Here is a 22352-nt window from a genome sequence, read left to right as displayed (position 1 = left end):
TTTTGATGTACGAGACACCGTATTTTTGCAACCGGAGAGAAGCATACCTTTCACCAGCTGCAGGACCTTGATGTCAGATGCTGACATAATCCAAACGGGTCTCAGCAGCATCCTCCACAATTTCCTCAAGTTTCCTCAAGAGGCTCTTCCACTTCTTCCAGGAGGCCATTAAGTTATATATGAATCCAAACGGTTAGGACCTTCAGCAGCTGTACGGTACAGTTTGTACCACATTAACCACCCTTGAAGAATCCCAAGCTGTATTCCACCACTCAAAGAATAATGCAATATGGCACCCATCACAGACCGGCATTTTGGCAACCATCCCATCTTCCCAACGAGCACGTTTTGACCTGTTCAAATAAGAGGAAGAAGTGTTAGTTCAGCACAGTGACGCTCCCACACCACTCAGGGACTAACATACCAATATAAAGTTACATTCTTCTCAATAATTTCAAACCCGTATTTCTTCACAGTTTTAGACACATCCTAAACCCAAAGCCTGGTGACGGCGTTTCACTTTAAAAACATCACCAGGCTGGAGTGTAACAGCAGGATGCTGTCACCCTTGTACTTTCAATGCGTTACGAAAAAGGCTTTCATATTTCTCTACATGTTGTACAGTCTTATATTACAGAAAGCACCGAAGTGACAGGAAAAGAAGGTAATATGAAGGCTCTTCAACTGCCCCGGCAGGTATTTCAAAGCTCATGAAAAGAGTACGTCAATAAAAAAGCCCCAAGTAGCAAAAATAAAACTCATCAACCCTTTTGAAGGAAACATAGCAGGATGGTGGAGGAGAGCACTTAATGGTGATGTTTCCTCTCCCCTTAGCCACAGCTCAGTGTCCCCCCACGGCACCTCCACCAGCAGTTGTGCTACTGTAGCCGGGGCTTGGCCAACGAGCACCAGTGTTGACTCTTGGGCCAGCAAGAAGCAAGCCAAAGCAGCCAAACCCATGCCTGTCTACGCCGGGAGTCCTGCCGTGCCATTACTTCAGAAGTACCAACAGCAAATTTTTGCTTAGTTTGGGAAGGGGAATATGAGGAATGGAGAGAAAAGTTTGAGTACTCTGCACAGGAGGGTATAACGACGTGAAGAACAGCATCGGGTCTGCCAAGCTGGAGTGGGGGAAAGGGGAAAGAACAAACTTCTACACCAAAGACAAGGGAGAGGAACTAGGAGCAGCTTTTAGAGACTGGAAGATATATGTGCACAGAGATTACGACAAGAAGAAAGGAGAAGGTGAATATTGGTGGACGCACGAGAATTTTCGCTAGAAGCTCTGTCTGCATACCTGAGTAACGTGCATGTAGGGCAGACCACAGAAGAAAAATTTTAGAAAAGGGAACGAGAAGAAGTTTTTATGTTTGCTTCACATCAGGGGAAACCTGAGTGTATCTACGCCTGCATAAAAAAAAAGATCCTAGTTAAAGAAGCTTTTCATGGGGAATGCAAGCAAGCATATAGGTAGAAGAATAGGTGGAAAGGGACCAGGAAGAAGGGGAACGAGTGACAATAGAAAGTGGAAAAGTAGAGAGTTCAGAAATTCTGAAACGGATAGCTCTGAGGAGAGAGAGGGACAATTGGCACATTAGGAGAAGAAAATAACAGGGGAAAGGTAAAGTAGTGGACTGGGACAAAAAAAAAAAGAGGAAAAGCGGTGGTCGTTGCATAGCGTAGGAAAATGGAAGGGGAAATAACAAGACACTAAATTAGGCAAGATAATTAAGAAAAGTACAAAAAGCACACGAGTAAGTTTTCTGAAGTTGCGGTGCTTGCTCTAGAAAGCGCGAATATGAGAAAGAATGGAACAAAACCCAAGGCGACTCCGGCTTTCTCGAAGGGACGAAGCGGACCGCGCTGCGCGGGCGAAGACCAGCCGAGGAAGGGCCAGCCTGGACTGACCCTTCCCGCTCGCCCCCTCCGCTATGATCGACGCATTTGGAAGAACAAAGTCCTCCCTCTGGTCCTTCCCCTCCGAAAATTGTCCCTCGGGCACTTCTGCGCACCTTGCTCCCCTGGGACGGTCCCACAGCAGCAAAGTGTCACCCTCGGTGGGGTGTGTGTCCCCCACTTTGCCCTTGCTGGGCCCTTGCCCAGCCCCGCAGCCCCCCCCCCCCCCCTCCTTGGCCAGGGCCCCCAGGACTCCCTACAGTCCCAAGAAGTTTCTCCCCCGTCTTCAGCTTTCCTCTGTCCCAAGTCTTTAAAAACACAGCCCGACCCAGCGAGCTCTCCGAGCCCACTTCGTGTGTCCCCCCCCCCCCCCGCCAAAGAAATAAATTAAACCGCTCAAACAAAACACAAAGCAGGCACAAGGAGGAGGCAGGATCCCCCCCCACACCCAGTAGTGCCCCCCCCCCAAGCCTGCATTACCGTACCGAGGGCGGAATGACTGCCTCACCCTCCCCAAAAAATACCTGCATGTGCTCCCAAAAGTACAAAGAAAAAGCTGGCCCGGCCCGCTCCCAGCCCAGAGCGCGGGGGGGGGGGGGGGGGGGGGGGGGGGGCAGGGAGCCGAGAAAGAACAATAAACCCCAAATCCAAACGTACCTTCTCCTTTCTTTAAAACTGCGAAACCCGAATTTCCTCCCCAGCCTCCATCCAGCGGGGGCTGTTCGCTTTTGAGCTGCTGGAGAGCTCGGAGAAAGTTGTATAAATCTCTCCGGATAAAGTTGCCGAAGATGAGCTAACCCCGGGAGAGGAGAGATGGAGAGTTCATCCGAGTTTTTTTCCTTTTGTTCAAGTTGCCCGAGCAGACAAAGAACCGGCAGCGGCGGCAGGTCCCCCGCTCCCCCGCTCCCCCCGCGGCCCGGGCGCAGCCGGGGTCCCGCAGAGCCCCCCCCCCCCCCCCCCCCCCCCCCTCCGCCTCCTCCCACCGCAACTTTCCGTCTGCTCCATCCCTTCTCCACCCCGGCTCCGGCGTAAAACTTCCCTCGAACTGAACGACGCAGGGAAAAAAAAAAAAAAAAAAAAAAAAAAAAAAAGGGGGGGGGGGGGAATTAATTCAAAGCGGGGGGGTGGGGGGTGGAAAGGGAGAGAAACATCTCTCAAATCATTATTTCCGGTAGATGCACCTCTTTGTTTGGATTCCCCCGACTGTCAGTGAGGACAAGGCTCTGGGTAGCTGGTTTCGGTTAGTTTGATCTCCCGGAACGAAACGGGCAAACGCAGGACGTAAAGAAAAATAAGTTTAAAAGAAAGAAAAGGAGATGGGGGAAAAAAAAAAAAAAAAAAAAAAAACAAAAAAAAAAACGAAAAAAGAAAAACCTCCGGAGTTGCGAAACGAACCCTTTTTGCATGGACACGGGAAGTACATAAATAAACAACTGAAGGGGAATTTGGGAAGACTGTTGCTTCTCCTCCCCTTCGCACTTTTCCAGAGACCGTAACAACAAAAAACCCCCCCCCCCCCCCCCCCCCAAAGCTCCTGGCCCCGGCTCCCTGCGGCCAGCTCCTGCCATCCCTACCTGTTGCGTAAAGCGCAAAGATGGGGCCGACCGCATCGGTCCCAAAGAAACCAAAAGGGAAAGAGGACCATGGGGCGGGGGGGGTGTCACCCACGGCCCCTTCACCTGCCCTCCGGCCACCCCCCACGGGGAACCACGGGTGGAAACGGCGGCTGCCCCCTCACCCGTGTCCCCCGTCCCCCCCCCCCCCCCCTCGGGTCCCACCGAGGTCCCCCCCGAAAGTTTGGCGAGGAGGAGGAGGAGGAGGAGGAGGAGGAGGAGGAGGGGGGGGGGGGTGTCCCTTTTGCCTCCCCCCTTTTTGTCTCTCGCCCCGAGACAAAAGAAGCGCGGAGCTGAGCTGCGACTCACCTTGGGAGGGAGGGAGGGAAGGGGAGGCTGGAGAGACACCTTCCGCCTCAACCCTCCTCCTCCTCCTCCTCCTCCTCCTTCCCACCCCCTCCCCCCCCCCCCCCCCCCCGCGCCACGGTGGGGCCACGGGATGGGACGCGGGTGGGGGAGAACCCGGCTGGGCCCCGCCGAGGGTCCCCTCCCCGGCGCCAAACAAAGGCGAGGGCAGAGCGGCCCCCACACACACACCCAAAATCCGGGGGGCCTAACTTTTTGGTGCCCACCCAGAGTGGACGGCCCCGCGTTTTGGGAAAGGCAGTGGGAAAAGGGGCGATCCGCCCGGAGAGGGACCCCCACGTCGGGGGACACACACGCGACAGGGCTCTGCCGCCCTTTGTGTGTGTCCGTGCTGGTTTTTCAAAGTCAGAAACCAGAGCGTGATCCTGGGATGTGCAGGGGTTTTTAGCAGAAGGAAAAACAGGATGGGAAGGGCACGCTATTTAGCCTTCGGTGTCCTGTCGACACCTCCTACAGCCCCTGCTCACCTCCGTCCCTTTGTATTTCCCTTCGGTTCGTGCTGATTTCGTGCTAGCAACCCAACTTGTCCTTCTTCCAGCTCCTTTCCCCCCTGCCCATCTTCCCTAGTTTTGAGGCTCATGCAAACCGTTCCCTCCTACCCAAGGCTGTCGGCCTCAAAGTCGTCTTCTTCAAAATGTTTTATAACTCCCCACCCAGGATCAACCTTTTTTATCCTCCTGCCCCAGAGAAACTGCCCCCAGCTCTTCCATCACTGCATGTGATGGATGACGCTCTCAAACGTTGTCCTGCTACGTTCTGCTGCGACGTACTTTGCTGCTGGTTTTCATTTTAGGTTTCTGAGGTGAAATGTTAATACGTAACATAGTGTAACACCAGGTATGTGAAATGCCTCCTTATGGTCCTTCTTCTTTACCATTCCGTTCACCTTCTTCTGCCCTTCTGCATTGCGTGCTCTGGAGCAGCTGTTGTAACACTTTAACGATTTCCTCCTAACTTCTTTCCTACAGACTGTTCCTTCTCTCCCTCCATTTCTGACTTTTTCACCAGTCCTAGATTTTTATTCTCTCCATCCACATTATTTCCATGGTTGTTTTATCCATCTTTCTTCTTCCACCTCCCCGCTTTTGTTTTCTTAATCCCTCAGTTGCAGAGGGGGAAGAGGGACATTGGCTGCACCATAGCCCTTGCATTACTGCCATCCTTATTTTCTCTGCTTTCCACATGTGTTCTTTTAGTAATGCACATTGATTTCCAACCAAAATGTGCTCTTCTGCTAATGTATATGCAGTTTTTCGCCGGGTCTCTTTCCCAGATGGCCCAAAATCCAGTGGAAGGCTGTGCATTGTGGCACAACCAGCAAAAAGCTTATAAAGGACTACTCTTGGCAGCATTTTCTGGAAAAGCACAAATTGTACGAGTAGCTTCCGGTTTTATGGGATTTTGGTTTTGGGGGACATCCAAGACATGTTGCCTAAAGGTATCGCTTGCTGAGAATTTGTGAGGATGGTGACTTGCCCCATGGCCTGCTGGCTGAGTTGGGGGTTGTGGGGCAGGTAAATAGGATCACCCACATCCACTTCTCCTCCTGCCCTTGGAAGTTTGAGGCCAAAAGTGCCTAAAAAAAAATATCATATGTTGTAATTCTCTAGTACAAACTGTATTTAAACAAGGTATGCCTCTACCTTATTACTTCATTATGAGTGATAAAGATTAACTAATTGTTGGACAAGAGGCCACCAGTTGCCTAGGGTCCCATAATCGTGACCTGATTACATTCAACATACACAAACAGAAGACACTCACAACTGATAATATGTAGCTGAAGAGGTGAGCGAGGATGAGAAAAATTAGAAAAATTGATCAAAAGGGCAAAAATATCAGAAACAGTTTGACAAAAGTTACTGTGTCTTACAGAAGAGTTTATCTGATGGATTAAAGGCCATCTGCAGTCAAGACAATAGAATTAGGTTAAAATCCCTTTGTGGTTCATTGGCCAGGTAAAGGCAAGCATGAAACAGTAAAAAGGAATATGTGAGAAGCAAGAAAAAGGGAGCAATTGATGACAATTAACATGAAATAGAAATCATAGAGTGTCAAAAATTATTTGGAAAAGTCAAAAACATTACAGAAAAATCCACATCTAGAACGGTTGGAATTCACATAATTTTACAGTAAGTGGGGAATGAAGCATCTCCTAACGATGCTCATAGGCCTGTCAGGAGACACAGCAACGTTTTTAGTGATGCAAAACGTACTAATAATGATACCTGTGTTCTGTAAGTGGAGAGATAAACATTGCACACAGATCATGACCTGCTTTTTGGTCCTTGGGCAACACCTACCTCCAATAAACATTAAATCCTTAGCCCCAGATTCCTTGCACCCCAGCAACAGGAAATACTTGGCCCTTTATGTCACAGTGATGTTCAGTTTAATACATCCTGGAATGTCATGGAAATTATGGGAATCTATTGCCAATGTCGTGCCAATATGAAAAAAGGGCAAACAGAATGACCCAGATTACAATACTCCATTTTGCCTGACATTCGTCCTTTAAAAACAGTGGAAAGCCTGGCACAGGATTAAACTCAAGGAGAACTGAGGATAAGGATAGTGATTCTAACGCAGGGTTCGTTCGTCTTTAATTCTTCTTGCCTTTGTATTCAGGTTTCGCTGTGGCTGTAGGAGGGGTCCAAGTGCAGATCTACCAGCAGCTCCACGTGCTGACATCTAGTTTGAAGAAAGCCACAACAGCGAAGAAATTGCCCATACAGTACCAACGTTTAAACATTTCCAAATGGCAGTGATCTAGTCTCTTCCAGCTCCCAAAGAGCGGGTAAAGTAGCCTAAACTACCTGTGTTTAGTTTTTAAATCCTTGATTCCACCACTGCACATTCCACCACACTCTTCTTAATTCTTCCAGTCTCAGATATCTGATCTCCTTCTGTCTCCATATGACTTTTATTCTGCTTCCCGAGTCTCCTTGAGGAAAGGCTTTGGTGAAATTCGCTCTAGACATAAATTCAGAACTTTTAAGCTCAGAAAAGTAATTAAAACATTATATAAAAGGTCAAATTGGACAGAGAATGTAATCTAGTTTCTCCTGCATTTATCCTGGTTGCCCGTATTCTTCTGAAGTCTAACTTCCAGAAAGGTTTTGCCATTTTGCTAAAACACTGTGTGTGATACACAGTCAACCACTTCCCTTAAGAACTAAGTCAACTATCACCCTTGCTGTTAAAAAGAACAACAACAACAAAAGCCATACTTCACTTTAAATCAAAATTTGTTTGGCTTTAGCTTCTAGCTACTTCTTTTAATTTATTTTATGTCTCGCCACCACATTAAATTAGCATACAGCTAATTTTATAAATGGGGGCCTGAAAGCAAGACTGGCTGCACAGGACAGGAAACCTTCCTGCAGAGATAATGCACTTACAGGATTGTTTTAATCTCTTTGAGGGATTACTTGCATTAACTTGTTTAGGTTCCATTACATTTACTAAGAAAACACACAATTGCTTGAAGTTGACCAGCTGGGCGGGTTTTGGGGGTTGTGACACCCATTTACCATTTGGTTGCCACACTAATGGCAATGGTCATTTTGAAGCACGCGTCAGTGCCGTTGCGGCACTCCCAAAGCCCGGAATTCCGCGCAGATGCTGTAAGCACCTACTGTGCAGATCAACGCGAAGGGCAGCCCAGCCTGCAGCGGAGAGCTGGGGTGCTGGTTATGCCTCGCTCCCATGACGCATCCTACATGTGCCTTTTTGACTTCCTCTATAAGGTTTGTTATGCTGGAAATGGGGAGGTCCAAAAGCACATCACCAGCAGACTTCTCCAGTCTAAAGAGCCGGTGGCCAATTACCGGCAGTTTTCAAGAGGCTGGATTTGAAGACCCACATGATCCTTTCTGATCTTTGTTCCTGGCTGTGTAGAACAAATTCAGACTATGCAAAGATCCACTAAACCACTACCACAGAGCGCCCCAGAAGAGGAGGACTGGTTTCAGTTCTTTCTATTCTAATAGATGCCAGAGGAGATGACGAACTTCAGGAGGGAACTCACAGAAAAGTTAGCGTACACCAGCTATAGTAACTGTCTTTGCTTTTGCTGTGAGACAAGACTGCACAAAACGTTATTTGGTGGCGTTTGACCCCGCTTCCCTGAGAAGTGAACTAGCACTCACCTTCCAAGAGCACCTGAAGGTTTTGACTTGATTACGAGCTTTTGGATGTTGCCATGTATAGGAAGATGGGCAATACAGCAGCAGGTGGGTAAAAAGTGGTCTTTTAGCAGAGAATTCAGGGCACCTTCTGGGTTTTGCTGTCCTAGCAGTTTTTTGCTTCTCCTTCTGTTTTATTCTTCTATATGCGGAGGCTGATTTCACCAATTACTGTCTTTTGTAGAAGTGTGAATCAAATCATTAGGGCAGTCCACTCCTGTAAACTTAAAGACCAAGACAGACAAGCTTGCAAATGAAAGAATTGTTTTGACATGGATATATTCTTGTCTAGAGACACATACTCAGCAAACTCATAGGAAGATTATTTTAGAAATGCATATATTGGAAACGTTTGCTTACCAAAAAACCAAACCAAACCAAAACCCGGTATTATTCCAAAAGGGTAGGAAAACATGAGCTTTCCAGCACTGCATTCTTTTGAACCACCTGAAGGTTGTTCACAACACCCGTACTCTAGAGAAAGAAGACACAACTTGTAATTGATTCTCAACTATGTGCATTTTCCTTATCTTCTTCTCTAAGCCAGAAAAAGGGTAGTGAAATCCTCTCTGATCTTCTTTTCTGCCAAGTGTCCATCTTGATCAAGCCAAGGAAAGTCTTAGCCCAGAGACATAACTTCTTTTTTTTCAGATATGTACACCAGAGCCTCTTTGTCACCTCCCTTTATATCTTTTTTTTTTTTTTGGTCCTATTTAGCCCACCCTTTTTATTTGGCAAATCAGTAACTTGACACAGACCTGGTTCTATTTTAACTGTTTCTGCCACTTTTCCCTCCAGAGCCTATGGTTCTTCTAACAGATCTTGGACAAGAAACCCTAGAGAAATAGGTACTTCCCAAACAAATTCAAAGAAGGGTTTAGTTCAGCGCTATGTTTGTATATGATAGTTGCTATTGCAGTTGTTGTTCCTCTCAAATGAGTATTTTTATTATGAATAATGAAAGCTCCATTGCAAGCTGAACAAACGAGCAGGCCCGTTTTATATTATTCTTAATAGACAGGGGCAAAAAAGATTACGTTTCCACATTCTTGTTCCCATTTACTCTGTATACAATTGTGAGTACTACTCAAATAGAAGATTATTATAGTCAAAATAAGACTAAGTGTGGGGAGTTCCGGTTTCAGCCTTACTTTCTTCTTTCTTAAAGTGTTGAAACATTAACTTGGGCTTCTTCCTTCCTCAAAATGTTGACCTATTTGAGACATATTAATTCTAGATATAGCTACAAAAATGAGATACTGTGTAAAGATTACCTAACGTATGTATACCTTCAAAATTGTTAGAAAAATACTGCAGTTTGTCTTGAACATTTAAGACTAATGGTCTGAGTATATTGCTTGGTAATATCCATTCTTCTCACCTTCAGAGAACGTTCAAGTTATTTCTAGTTGCTTTTCAACTGATTTAATTAATTATCCTCCTCTCTGGCTTATATTGAAAACAACAGCTTTTCTAGTTTATCACTTCTTTTAAGAAATCACCCCACAGTACTGACAAAGGCGCTGGACTAGAGTCATAGTCAAGATGATCTCTTTGGTTCATAAACCTGTTTGAGCAGTCAGCTGAATATTCATGAAACACGGAGACTGTAAAATCCTTGTCTTAAATTCCTTTGTATAGAGAATATACAGGATAATGCCAGGAAAAGGATTTGAGTCCTACTTACAATCTTGGTCTGGTTTAACAGGGCTTTGTGCACCTCGTTATCATAGGAAACACCTGCTTGTACCTTAATAATATATGTTTGTGCCTTCAGAATATGACCAGATAGATAGACGGACAGATAATAGACAGGGGTTTTGCGGCTGGCCCAAAATCTGATCTGGGACTTCCCCACCTCCGCAGCCATAGGCAGTCCTCCAAAAACATGCACTTCTGCTTCATGTGGCATGGGTGCGGTTACACAGTCTGCAGCCCTCAAAAAAAAAAAAAAAAAGGAAAAAAAAAATAAAATCAGTCTACGACACGGCACACGCTTCCCCTGCATGCACGAAGGGACGGGCGAAAGAACCAACGCAGGGAGAGCAAAGATGCTCCTCTTCTCCTGGCTCTGGGCATCCCCAGGTGCCAGCAAGGACCAGGGCACGGGAGGCTCGTGCACGCAGCCGGCTCGGCTGTTACTGGGACAGCTGGGAAGCACTGGATGAAGGAGGGAGCGAGAGAACAGCCGAGGAAAGGGAGGAGGAGGAAGGACGGACTTTTTTCCACCGTCCTGTCAGAGGCCATGCAAGCAGGCAAAGCCTCCTCCGAGCACGAGGCTGCCAGGGCCACCACGGGGCTGCTCTGCAAATTCAGCCCACGTCGGCACAACGGGGTGGTTTTTTCACTCTGAGCAATAACACGTTCGCCTGGCCACAGAGCCAGCAAGCCAGCCCAGCCTCCTCGCTTTGATTTTGGACTCTGTGAGTATTGACCTCCTGTACCTTTAGGTCTTATGAGTTTGACCCTTTTCGCATGGAAATAGGCATGGCAAAAATGCGGACATATACCTGCCATTGTGAAGGACGATGGAATATAATTTGGTTTTGCAAGAAATATCAAGGTCACCCTAAGCACAGAAATACTATACCAGCTCTGGCAAAACCAGCATAGTAAATAAAGACGTGAGATAAACTAACTGTCTGGTTTTCCATTTGCCTGTGACCTCTATTACTGTTCTTTGTTCCTTTGCCTATAACCTCTATAATTGCCTTTTTGGTCCTTTGGGTCAATATGATTATTAGTCTCAACGCTGCCACTGCTCTCAAATTTTTCAAATAAAACCTCGTCTGGAACATTACAAGCCTATTCTGTTTGCGACGTATTCAAAAAATCATGCCTTTGACTAATACAGAACGCTTTCTCTCCCTAATAGATCCATATTCATAAAAGGGTAGCTACTCAATCTTACCAATTTATTTTCACCTTTGTCACTGTTTACACAAAATAATTAACCCACCCTGCTAACATTTTTCAAAGCATACCCTTGTTTTAATAAGTAATTCTTAAAATACAAACTGTATGTTGAAAACCAGCATCCGAAGGGGTCTCAGTCTTGAATAAGGTTACGTAGCACGGATGAAATACATGTAACAATTATGTCAGTCCGATAAAAGTTGAATTTATCTCTGTATTTAATGAGCAAGAAGATAGAATACATACAGGGTCTCAGTGAGATATTGCTTGTGCTCCCTCAAGAATGTTGAGGTGTATATTGGTCAATATTGGTAAAACAGTAGATCATTTTCCTTAAACCCATGATTCCTAAGTAGGGATTCGATCCAGCTGTCAGTGGAATGACTGAAAAAATGTCATTGACACCAATATTGATAATGCCCTCCCCCACGCAAACCCAAACATAATATGCAATTAGTATATCAAGAAAAGCATGCTTTCTCCAGCCCCACTTTTGCAATCTCCCGTGGAAGCAACTTTATGTGTGTGTGTCTGACTACTGCATGAACACTGTATTTTGAGAGCCCCACTCAAGGCCATGGCAAGTTCCAAAGGCAACAGCTTGAAACATTAAAACTTACCCCCAGCCTCCTTCTCTTTTCCTCATCTTTTCTCTGCCTGGTGTTATTTTTAAGAAAATGTGTCAAATTAAAAACTAATAAAGCTCAAATAAGCTTATTCTCTTCAAATTTGGTGCTTCACACAATGCCAGAGGTGTCATGAAAGGAAAATGTCATCCATATGTGACTTTGGAATCAGATTAGAGAGACCCATAATCTGTCAGTAACCTCTGCCTGTAAGGTCAAATTACAAATTCTGTATTTATTACACATAAATACACTATGTTTCCAGGTTCTGCCTCCACAGGCACTGGGTAAATTATGGGGTCCATCAGTCAACAGCTATTTTATATTAGACTCCAACTATATGTACATAAATATTTTCAATAACACATTCAGAGGGACAGCGATCTTTTTTTTTTTTTTTTTTTTTTACACAAAGTAAAATAAAGCATGGGAGAGGGTAAAGAGAGGCTGCTTCCTCCGTGATGACAGGAAAAGCCTGCAGAAATCACCATATGCATAAAAAAAGGCAAATATTTACTAGATAAAAGCCAGGCAGAGGAGAAATTACTACCTAAAGGCTGCAGCTGGTTGTCTCTGCAGATTTAAAGGATCAGCTACCGAGACTGTAATTCTAAGAAAATCTCCTATTAATGGATAAAACTCACAGTGCAGGCTGGCCAGTGAGAAACAAGATATTCCTTAAGGAAAAGAAAAAACTCTGCTTTCTCTAATTGCAGGCTACTAAATTTCCATCACTGGTGCGATACGTAGCCACGTCCTGGTGGCAACTGGTGGCTCCAGCCACCAGTTCATTTCATAGGTCACCAACCCGCCATCAGATTGTAATGACTTCTGGCTATTTCTAACTGGGATTTAAATCAGTGACCTGAAGTAAAGACACTCATCCTATTACCAGCCTCCTGAGCCATGTAAATTCCAGCAAAGCATTTTATTTATTTTTTTTTTTAATTCTTAAGCTTACTTCACACAGATATAAAAGTTCACAGAAGATCTCAGTTGAAGAACAGTCAGGCCCTAAACATTGATAGGAAGCCTCACTCCTCTTTTCTTTAGTGAAAACTCTAGAAACCTCTGGTTTACATTATTCATTCACTAAGGCACCTATGTACACAATATGCATGTGAGAGCTGTTTCAGCTATTGATCAGCTTTAGTGATGGCTGAATATGTAGATTTTATATTCTAATACATATATCAGAAACACCTGGATACAGATACCAAAACCATTTAGAATATTTCTTGTGGTGGTTTGTTTCAAGTAGGCATACTGTACTGAAAAGGTCAGTTTAAAAGCACTGGATGGACTTCTGGGAAATTTCCTTTGCTCTTAAATCATCTACCGTTACATCAATAACACAGTCCATGAGGTTTGCACTTCTGTTGCCACAGATACTTAAAAAAAAAAAAAAAAAAGGCAGTGTAACACAATTTCTCCCATCTTCATTGAGAAACAGAAATTGAAAGTTCCACTCCAGAAGAAAAGTTTCTGCTAATTCAGAATATTAATTGCAGGGAAACCAAGGCATTTTAAAAAAAACGCTCACAGACAACTGCACATGAAAAGTTTAGGTCATCATATTTAATCACATAAAATTAACAAATAGCTGTGAAAAACTGAAATTCTTAGAAATCAGCTCCATAGATAACCACAATCAGAGGCTTCAGAGCAATTATTAACCTACTGTTGCTGAGCTTCCAACCACCATAGGATCACCAGACTATTTTTTTTAACCTATTTTAGTTACAAAACATGTCTAGTTACATTGTTTGCTTCTTACATTTCTTTCTGAAAATCACGCAGACAACCTGTTTTATATACCCAGTACAAATCAAGTTATTCTCCTAATAAAGAATTCTAAGAAAAATTAAAAATCTGAAGTTAAAATCGGCACAGAAAGAGATACTTTCCTTGCTTTATCATCAAGGAAAGAATAACAGATGTTCTAATGTCATAACATTTTTAAATATTCAAGAGTAAAAATATTGTTGGTTTAAACTAATAATAAAAATATCTGATGAGGAAAATGTCCTTTGAAGTGGCCACAGACAACACGGCTTTCTAGATAGCAGAAACAGGAGACTTTTAACAGCAGAAGACTAAACACCCAGTTAGATGACAGATAGCGAATAAGCTGTAGACAAAGTAGAACCTTAGCCAGGCCCGTGCGGATCTCCGCACATAAACCTTTACATACACGCACACCAGATAGTCACAAAACATCAAAATAGTTTTGTGTAAAGAGTTATCAGAACTTACAAGGCAGAGAAGCATTTAGACATAAGTGTAGCCCAAACAACTCAAACTTCTCAAATTATCTCCAAATTCAGAAACAGAACTACTATGAGGGGACAAAAGAGTAGCATGAAGTGATGCTGTGATTAATTTGCCTTAACCGATTTTATTTTTTTCTAAAAGCTGCTGTTACTTTTAGGGGCCTCGAGGAGGATCCCCGCTGGGAGAAGCATTCTGAGGACAACAGATGAGAGAAATGGGGTGTACTGGTAAACATCTGAAACCCGTCGTGCCCACCCTTTTTGGCAGTCAAGCATATGGGCACCCCGAGCAAACACGTCATCTTCGCTCACGAGGGGAAGAGATGACCTTGGAGGAGGAGGAGGAACAACGGCGGCCGGTCACAGCTTTCAGCTGATGCTGTAGGATCTCCCCAGCCTGCAGGCGGGTCCCAGCACCGCTGCCTACCGTCGTGGTCGGCGTTCACGATAATTCGGTGGCGTGGGTGCGCAGAACCGATCGGCTGGCAGAAACCGGGAATTATTGCAGATTGCTATAATGCTTCATTGTATTTGATTTCAAAAGGTAACAACTAGGATTCTTGGAGTCATGGGACAGTGACCCGCTCCTGTCTGGCAAAGGTACAACCACCTACAGCACTGGCTTAAATTATGCAATAGGATCTATTAAAAAGGAAAAAAAAACAATCAAAGATTGCCCTTTCTGAACACTCCCGCACTTCCAAGCTTTAGCATGTACATCACCCTCTTTCCTAGTGACTCATGCAGCCCTAGCTGGAACTGTCAGGTGGCTTATAGTACCTCCTGCAAGTCCTCTGGGAGGCTCTTGTATTAAATTATTCCTCAGTTTTCCAATCATTTGTGGAGAGAATTGTCTCAGCTTTTACTGACAAAAAAATTACCTTTAAAATCAGAACATGCATGTATCAACAAGGCCTATTGAACAAAGTAGTGAAGTCCAGAAATGGAAGGGAATTATTTCCAGAAAGGGAATACCTGAGAAGTTGTTACTCCAGCTCCCGTTATAGGCATATTGCAAAGCAGATTTAAATCGCTGGTGCCTTTTCCGCTTGGATTCAGTGCACTTTGCATCAAATTTTGTAAAACATTACTTCAGGTGTTCTCATTAGAAAAGTATGGAAGATTAAAAACCAAGCTGAAACACCAAGGTATATTTTTAAAGTCTTAGGGTGCATTGTGGATACTAAGGTAAAGCTGGTTAATTAACATGTGAGCCAGTCTTCATTTTCTCATCTCTGCTGGTGCTATATGAGTAATTTCAGGGTCTCGTGGTGCCTCAGCTAAAGTGTGGAATATAACAAATAGAGGGGAGGGAAAAAAAAAAAAAAAAAAAAAAAGAAAAGAAAGGCCTTCAGCTCTGCAGGAAGGACAAGGTAGAGCCGAGACGGGGATCACTCCCCGCTCCTCCTGAGCCTGCACAGCCTTCTTCAGGCAAAGCTGCTCTCCCCGCCAGGAGCAGGGGATTAGGGTTTTTTATTCATAAATTATACCATTTCGAAAAGCCACCGTCAACTCAAACCCAGCATAAGATGACAGGGCTAGAATACAAAACTTCACTGCCTCATGAGGTTTTTGTTGTCTTTCTTTCCACTGCTGCCTTTGCTCTTGAATCCAAAAGGTTTGCTTTGGGTTTGTGTGTGTTTGAGAAATTTGCCTTGTTTCATTTATTCCACAAGACTTCTATAACAGAACCAAAAGTAGTCTCTTTTCCTTCGTAATTAAGGGCAGCACAACTTTGTTTACTTTCCATGATAAGCAATCTGAATAGCTAAAACCCCTTTATTTTGGGAATGCAGTTTCTAGGACATACTTATATTCCACTGAACTATGACAAGAAACATTTTATCACAGTAAGTAATTTCTGTGATACCATCAGAGACAACATATCATCCAATTTAACACTTATTACTATAGAATAATCTGAATGGCTACTTTATTAAAAAAAATTCTTTGCACAAAGGATCAAATTAAATCCAATACCTGACATGACATTCAGTAAAATGGACAAAGCCTAAAGCAACTCTTTCATCTCCTATGTTATTACATATGGCAGGAAACCTTAGAGTACAGTTTATCAGCTGTTAATCAGAACTCACCCTACAAGCACGGCGCTTTCAGAATTTTAAACATTTCCTATCTTCTATTTGTGCACATATTAGAGGAATTTATATTCCACCTATGGAGAAATTCTTATGAAATCCTATCCTTACAACTCGTAAACACTGGGTACGTTAATTTGTTACAGAAAAATATTTGGGGCCAACTTTGAACTAGAGAGAGTGAGAGGAAAAGAAACACCGTTAGTGCGAGAGCTCTGAGGTGTCACTCAAAGATATGCAGGACTTGAGATAAATCAAGATCTTGAGCAAAAAGGCAAGAAATTCTCTGAGAGTAGCTATTTGAGGATCAGAGGAAAGGGATGTTTTGAAGTAAAAGAGGACTATGTTTATTCCTCTATGAAGTATAAAAATAATGGGCTTTGCTGGAGGAAGGGAGGTAATTTTCCAGCTTTGTAAGGCACGATGGATACATAATGAAATGTCTTTATTAGAACAACTACCCGCCTCCATACATTAAGAAATCTTTTAAAAAACCAAATAATTTAAATTTGGTATTAAGGCCACCAAACATCCAAAACACAGAATCACCATCCTCAAATTTGAGAGACTTAGTCATGGCTATGACACATCAAGACAGTCTCATTAACATAATTTTCACCACCATATAAATATCAAGCAGAATTTTGACTTATTTTCTTGGGTTGTTTTCTATATGTTTCTTTCTACATTTGCACACTACTATATCCTGCACATGGGCCAGAGCAATCCCAAACACAGATAGAGGCTGGGCGATGAGTGGATTGAGAGCAGCCCTGTGGAGAAGGACTTGGGGTTGTTGGTTGACGAGAAGCTCAACATGAGCCGGCAACGTGCGCTCGCAGCCCAGAAAGCATCCTGGGCTGCATCAAAAAAGGCATAACCAGCAGGTCGAGGGAGGGGATTCTGCCCCTCTGCTCCCCTCTGGTGAGACCCCACCTGCAGTACTGTGTTCAGCTCTGAGGCCCCCAGCATCAGAAGGACGTGGACCTGTTGGAGCGGGTCCAGAGGAGGCCACAGAGATGGTCAGAGGGCTGGAGCACCTCTCCTATGAACACAGGTTGAGAGAGTTGGGGTTGTTCAGCCTGGAGAAGAGAAGGCTCCAGGGAGACCTTACTGCAACCTTCCAGTACCTAAAGGGGGCCTACAGGAAAGATGGGGAGGGACTTTTTAGAAGGGCATGTAGTGGTAGGACAGGGGGTAATGGCTTTAAAGTGGAAGAGAGTAGATTTAGATTAGATATAAGGAAGAAGTTCTTCACTGTGAGGGTGGTGAGATGCTGGAAGAGGTTGCCCAGAGAGGTTGTGGCTGCCCCATCCCTGGCAGTGTCCAAGGCCAGGTTGGATGGGGCTTGGAGCAACCTGCTCTAGTGGAAGGTGTCCCTGCCCATGGCAGGGGGGGTTGAAACTAGATGATCTTTAAGATCCCTTCCAAGCCAAACCATTCTATGATTCTATGATATTTGAGTTTGAAGGGTCAGGCATTAGGTGTCCCTGCCTTTACAGAGATAAGGACCAGATGCTTGGAACCACAACGACAGAAATGCTAACATAAAAATGTGAAATTAGTAGCTTGTTCTGCAAGTGCTGAATTAATAGTTCCTTAATTTCAATTTACACAGTTGGCTTTGTTAAATGATTAGTGCCTTTAAACCTGAGAAACTAATTATGAGCATGGATGGCCAGATAAGAGTGAGATTAGATAGGACTTAATTAGTACTTTGTTGCTTTTTCCAGGTTTGACTGTCATATGAAATTTTTAATAAAAAAAAAAAGCAGACTTACTTAAGCAGAAATCAAGAGGTAGAGTTAAGAGTGTTTTACAAAAAAAAAACCAACACCAAAACCAACCACCAACACCTCCCCCAAAACCCAACACCCCCCCCCCCCCCAAAAAAAAAAAAAAAAGGTTTTTTGGCAATTTGTTACCTTCTTCATACCTAGAACTACCTTAGCCAAGCAGAATAAGAGGACCAAGAGATTTTAGAAACAACATTTTAGGTAAAGCTTCAAACAACTATTATTTAAGCTTGTCCTTACAGAATTCAAACTATGTAGTCCACATACATCTTACATGTTTTGGAATATATTTAGGGCACCTTTGCTGGGTTTAGTTTTATCACACAGAGAGATGCATCTGTAACACTGAGGGTCACACAGACCTTCCAAATGTTTTCATTCAAAACTCCCTACAGCCACAGTAGCTTCACTACCTAAAAGGATCACTCAATGGTGAAAGAGTCTACAGTCACAGATAATCTTTTGTCATCAAGGTAAAAGGTTAAAAAATTAAGTTTCTTGATTGTCTAGTTGATTAAATCAATATGTTCAGGATATCCCAGTTAGCAAAGGAAGAACTACATCTTCCCCATTACTCCATACCCAAAAGACTGTTAAGGACCCTGGAAATGCATTTAAATCTGAAAAAGAAAGTACCACAAATCTTTGCTGCACTTTTGCTGATTAATAAGTATAAATGCCTTCTTCAGTGTCAAAAATGAAAGAAATTAGACTTCCTGGTACAGCAAATCAAGATCTTTCTCCAATGACTAGGTCTTCCAGGAGACCATCACGGTAGTGACCAGACACACAAAGTAAACAACAGGGATTAAAAGTAGGACGGGCCAGTTTTTCTGGTTCAATTAGGCTAAAATGCATTCTGGGACACTGAAATCTGTTTCTAAAGTATCGGAAGACACAGCGACAGTACAGCTTACCAACCACAGACCAGCCAGGTAATCTAACAGTCAGTTAGGACACACTCTGCAGAAGCACTTTGGCACTAAACTCCATGATGGTGCAGGGGTAGCAGTAACCCACGTCGGTCAAAACCGCCGATACGAGCTGCCTCCAGCAAGCTCTGAACCTTGTCCTTGTCCTGGAGGCTCAGGATGGCCCGTGGCTTTTCCTCTTTCCCGTACTCTCCAGTGACACCAGCTTGGACAGAGAAGCCACCATTGACCTTGCAGGAGCTCCTGTCCTTGGCAGTTTCTTCTTCTCTCTCCCGGCCCGGACCTCAGCTTCATCACGCGGTCCTCGGACTCTGAAAGAGGTCTGTGAAGGTTTTAGCAACGTAGCCCTGCCTGGCTGGGCAACACAGGCAACTAATGCCCCACTAACATAACTTACCATAGCTACAAGTCTGAAGTCCATGGCAGATCTAGACTTTGCTTTTTAAAAGAAATGCATTCTAACAGAACTACATTTTAGCTACCCAGCATATTTTAGCTAACACCTCCTTTCCCTCCAGATTTTATGTATTTTTAATGAAAGTCTAATTACCATCCAAATACAGTTTGAAGCAATGCATAAGGAAAAATAAACATAATTTAGAAATTCAGAAAATATTAGTTAATTATTTTTCTGGCAAGATAGAAGTGTATAAATTAAGAATCTGTGTAAATATATGTTAAATTACTTAAATATATACAGACATAGTACATACATAATCCTCATGGTTAGCAAAAGGAAATACTGAATTACACCAGCCAATGAGAATCAACCTTTATTAAGAAAAATACTTAGGAAGCACAAATGCAAAACAAGATGAAAATCAATTATTTAAATCAAGGTTTCCAACTTGACAATTTAAATCATGATTAAAATTGGCAATTTAAATGGCTTTGATCTAAATCAATCCCCCTGATGTGAAACCAGCCCATTTTGTTTGTCATCGTTATTGTTCTCAGAGCACCCTGATGAAAAAATTATTGGTAAATGTGCACATGTGGATATTTCTTTATGAATACACTTTGTTCTACATGTTTGTAATTCATTTATGACATGAAGAGCACTAACTACACCTTAGCGTACCTGTAACACAACTCTATTTACCAAGAAATATTATTAAATGTGAATTTTATTTTGCAAGTGATAATATTTCCAATTCTTCCATAATATCAGCATTACAGGACAACATAGAATTAACCGAGTTTCAGATCCCCAACAGACCTGCCAGCCACAAACAGAGCCACAAAAGCTTTAGACCTGCCACTTGGCATCCAGCATCCTTCAGAGAAGACTACAAAAAGCACATCTGACCTGCAAGGCCACAGGACAGCAGGTCCTACGTTGAGTGCTCAGGTCACTCAGAGCAGCACAAGCACAACTCCCAAACACCTCCGCAGCCCATTTCACCAGCTGGAGATGGCTGTAGGCAAAGGACTCTCTGGACTTGCCTTTTTAACCTGCCTTCCTGAAGATGTGTCATACAGGTGTCTTCATTTATTCATCCATCCGTCCGTCCAAAATCTGTAAAAAGGGAAGCTGATATCCCCAAAACACTAGATTCCTACAGACTTTGCTAAAGGGAGATGCCCAGGAGAAAGGATGGATGCCCAGGCATCACCTTAAATGAGCTCCTGAGGGGTTGGGGGGAGGAATGTCCCATATGGGGCTGGGTGGGGGAACACAGTTAGTGTGCTCCAGCCCCTGCCAAATAGGTTGCAGCAGGGAGTAACGTACCAATTGGACATCAGAATCCACCCAATGGATCTCTTCTGAGATAGGGATCTGTAGAAACCAGGTTCTGTTGGCTCACACAATGATTTGCTGACATCCTCACCTCATTAAAACCTCAGCCTTTGTCTCTAGTGCTGCCTGTGGATAACGAGCCACCCAGATTGCGTACTCTGCCCAAATTAAACAAAGATACAATTCTCCATCTCCACTAGGCTGTTAAAGCCTTCCTCCTACCTCTTTCTCAATTATTGCCATAAGACTCCGGTTTCTTGTCAGTAACCAGCAATAATTCTGCTTTACTCTCCAGCCTATGCTTTAACAGTACTGTTTTTTTCCTAAACTTCTCTTCCTGAAGTTCACATCACCTTGGCTCCCAACAGCTGCGGTAGTTTTCCCCCTGCTTCTTCCCACACATCCAGACTTTGTGATCCAATGACCATTTTCGCGGCCCATGGGCTTGACCACAATAACATGATCTGTGCTCTTGTCCCCTGGCCCTCCTTCACAAACAAGCCCATGTCAGGGTTCCTTTCCAGCACCACCACACGCTTATCGAGTATCTTATTATTCCCACGCAGCAGCCATGAGTCGGCTACGATCACCTCATGATCCCAGCTTCTTAACTGTTTTCTTGTTTTCTCTAATCATGAGAAATACTTTGGAAGAGGTCCCTGTTCACTGGTGCAAATATATGTGTCTTCTCTTCCAAATCCCTTGTTAATGCCTGCCTTCATCTGCAATACCTGCAAAGAGCAAAAGAGCAGCTAGCTCGGGCTGGATCAGTGAGGCCAAACCGAATGGTAATAATACTTTGTTTTCTGCTCATGTCCGTGGCTGCTTTTCTGTCCTGCATTCAAACTATAAACAACCTGAAGTGGATCTTCTTTTTTTTTTGTCCTGTACTTACAGTGCACCAAGGACATGAGCTGCTGATCTATGATTAAGGGCATCAACAACTACATAACAACAATAATAATATAATAGAAGAGGAGAAGACACTATGATTTCATTTCTGTCTAAGCCTGGAACAATTTGTTAATGGAATTAGGAAGCCTCTTCTATGTAATTATCAGTGAGTACGTCAGCCAAGTCTAACTCACAGTGCATATCTTTCACTGTGATAATACAGTATTTTAGAACTACACGAAGTACACCATTTAGATAAGCTGAGCTGGAATGTATGACCCTCCATTTGCAACCAGGTCCAGAGGACTAGTGTGCATTTTCAGTTCGAGATAGGGAAGCAAAGGACTGTTTATAGGGCTTCATGTCCAAGTTCTTAAAAGTGAGGAGAGAGCTCAAGCAAAGAATATTTTCACACTTTCCCCCCCTCACCCCCAAAGCTGATCCAAGAGAACAAAACCAAAGATTTCTAAAATACCCAGGTTTCCTCCTTTTTCTGAAGGAGAACGTAAATGTTTGTTCTTATTCTGTTCCATGGCTCTCCTTTCTAGAAACATCATATATATTTATTTATTAAAAATCCCTCACACATGGTGAAACAACTACATTTCAGTATGTCTGCTTTTACCCATAGCTCATCTTTCACAGCACAAGAAGCTGATCCAAAGGAAAGCAGCATAACAAGATTTTCCAAATTATGTTGAGTCTTGGTCAAAGTTTGCAGGAAGACCAGGAATTAATCTGAAGATGCCCATTTCTGATCTCCTGTTTTATCCACTGTACCACTCACTTCCCTACAGCTAGAGCTAGAACTATATATGTTCTTTCATTAGAAAATAGTAATGTTGCTTCCTTATTATAGAAAAAAAAATATTTTCTGGAACAACTGAATGTTTACAGAAAATATGTCCCTCCCTGGAAATTAAGCCCTAAAGTTATGTACAATTAGAGCACACAAGTACTTATATGTGAACATGACCTGCTTCACATAAAGTTAAAATGTTTTGCCTTTCTCG

General features: G+C 43.4%; 1 long non-coding RNA gene across 1 annotated transcript in view; it reads right to left on the bottom strand.

Annotated features, from left to right (window-relative positions):
• The window catches only part of LOC126048728 (uncharacterized), an 80719-nt gene extending 77942 nt beyond the window's left edge, over positions 1 to 2777 (bottom strand). The window contains exons 1-2 of the long non-coding RNA XR_007508959.1: positions 2554 to 2777; positions 48 to 353 (exon numbers count right to left, since the gene is read on the bottom strand). This is a non-coding gene — a long non-coding RNA (uncharacterized LOC126048728). The remainder of the gene's footprint in view (positions 1 to 47; positions 354 to 2553) is intronic.
• Between the last annotated feature and the right edge of the window lie 19575 nt (positions 2778 to 22352).

Source organism: Accipiter gentilis, chromosome 20 (genome assembly GCF_929443795.1).
Source record: "Accipiter gentilis chromosome 20, bAccGen1.1, whole genome shotgun sequence".
Lineage (NCBI taxonomy): Eukaryota > Metazoa > Chordata > Aves > Accipitriformes > Accipitridae > Astur > Astur gentilis.
The sequence above is the reverse complement of the archived record's forward strand: the minus strand, read 5'-3'. Positions and strand labels throughout refer to the sequence as shown.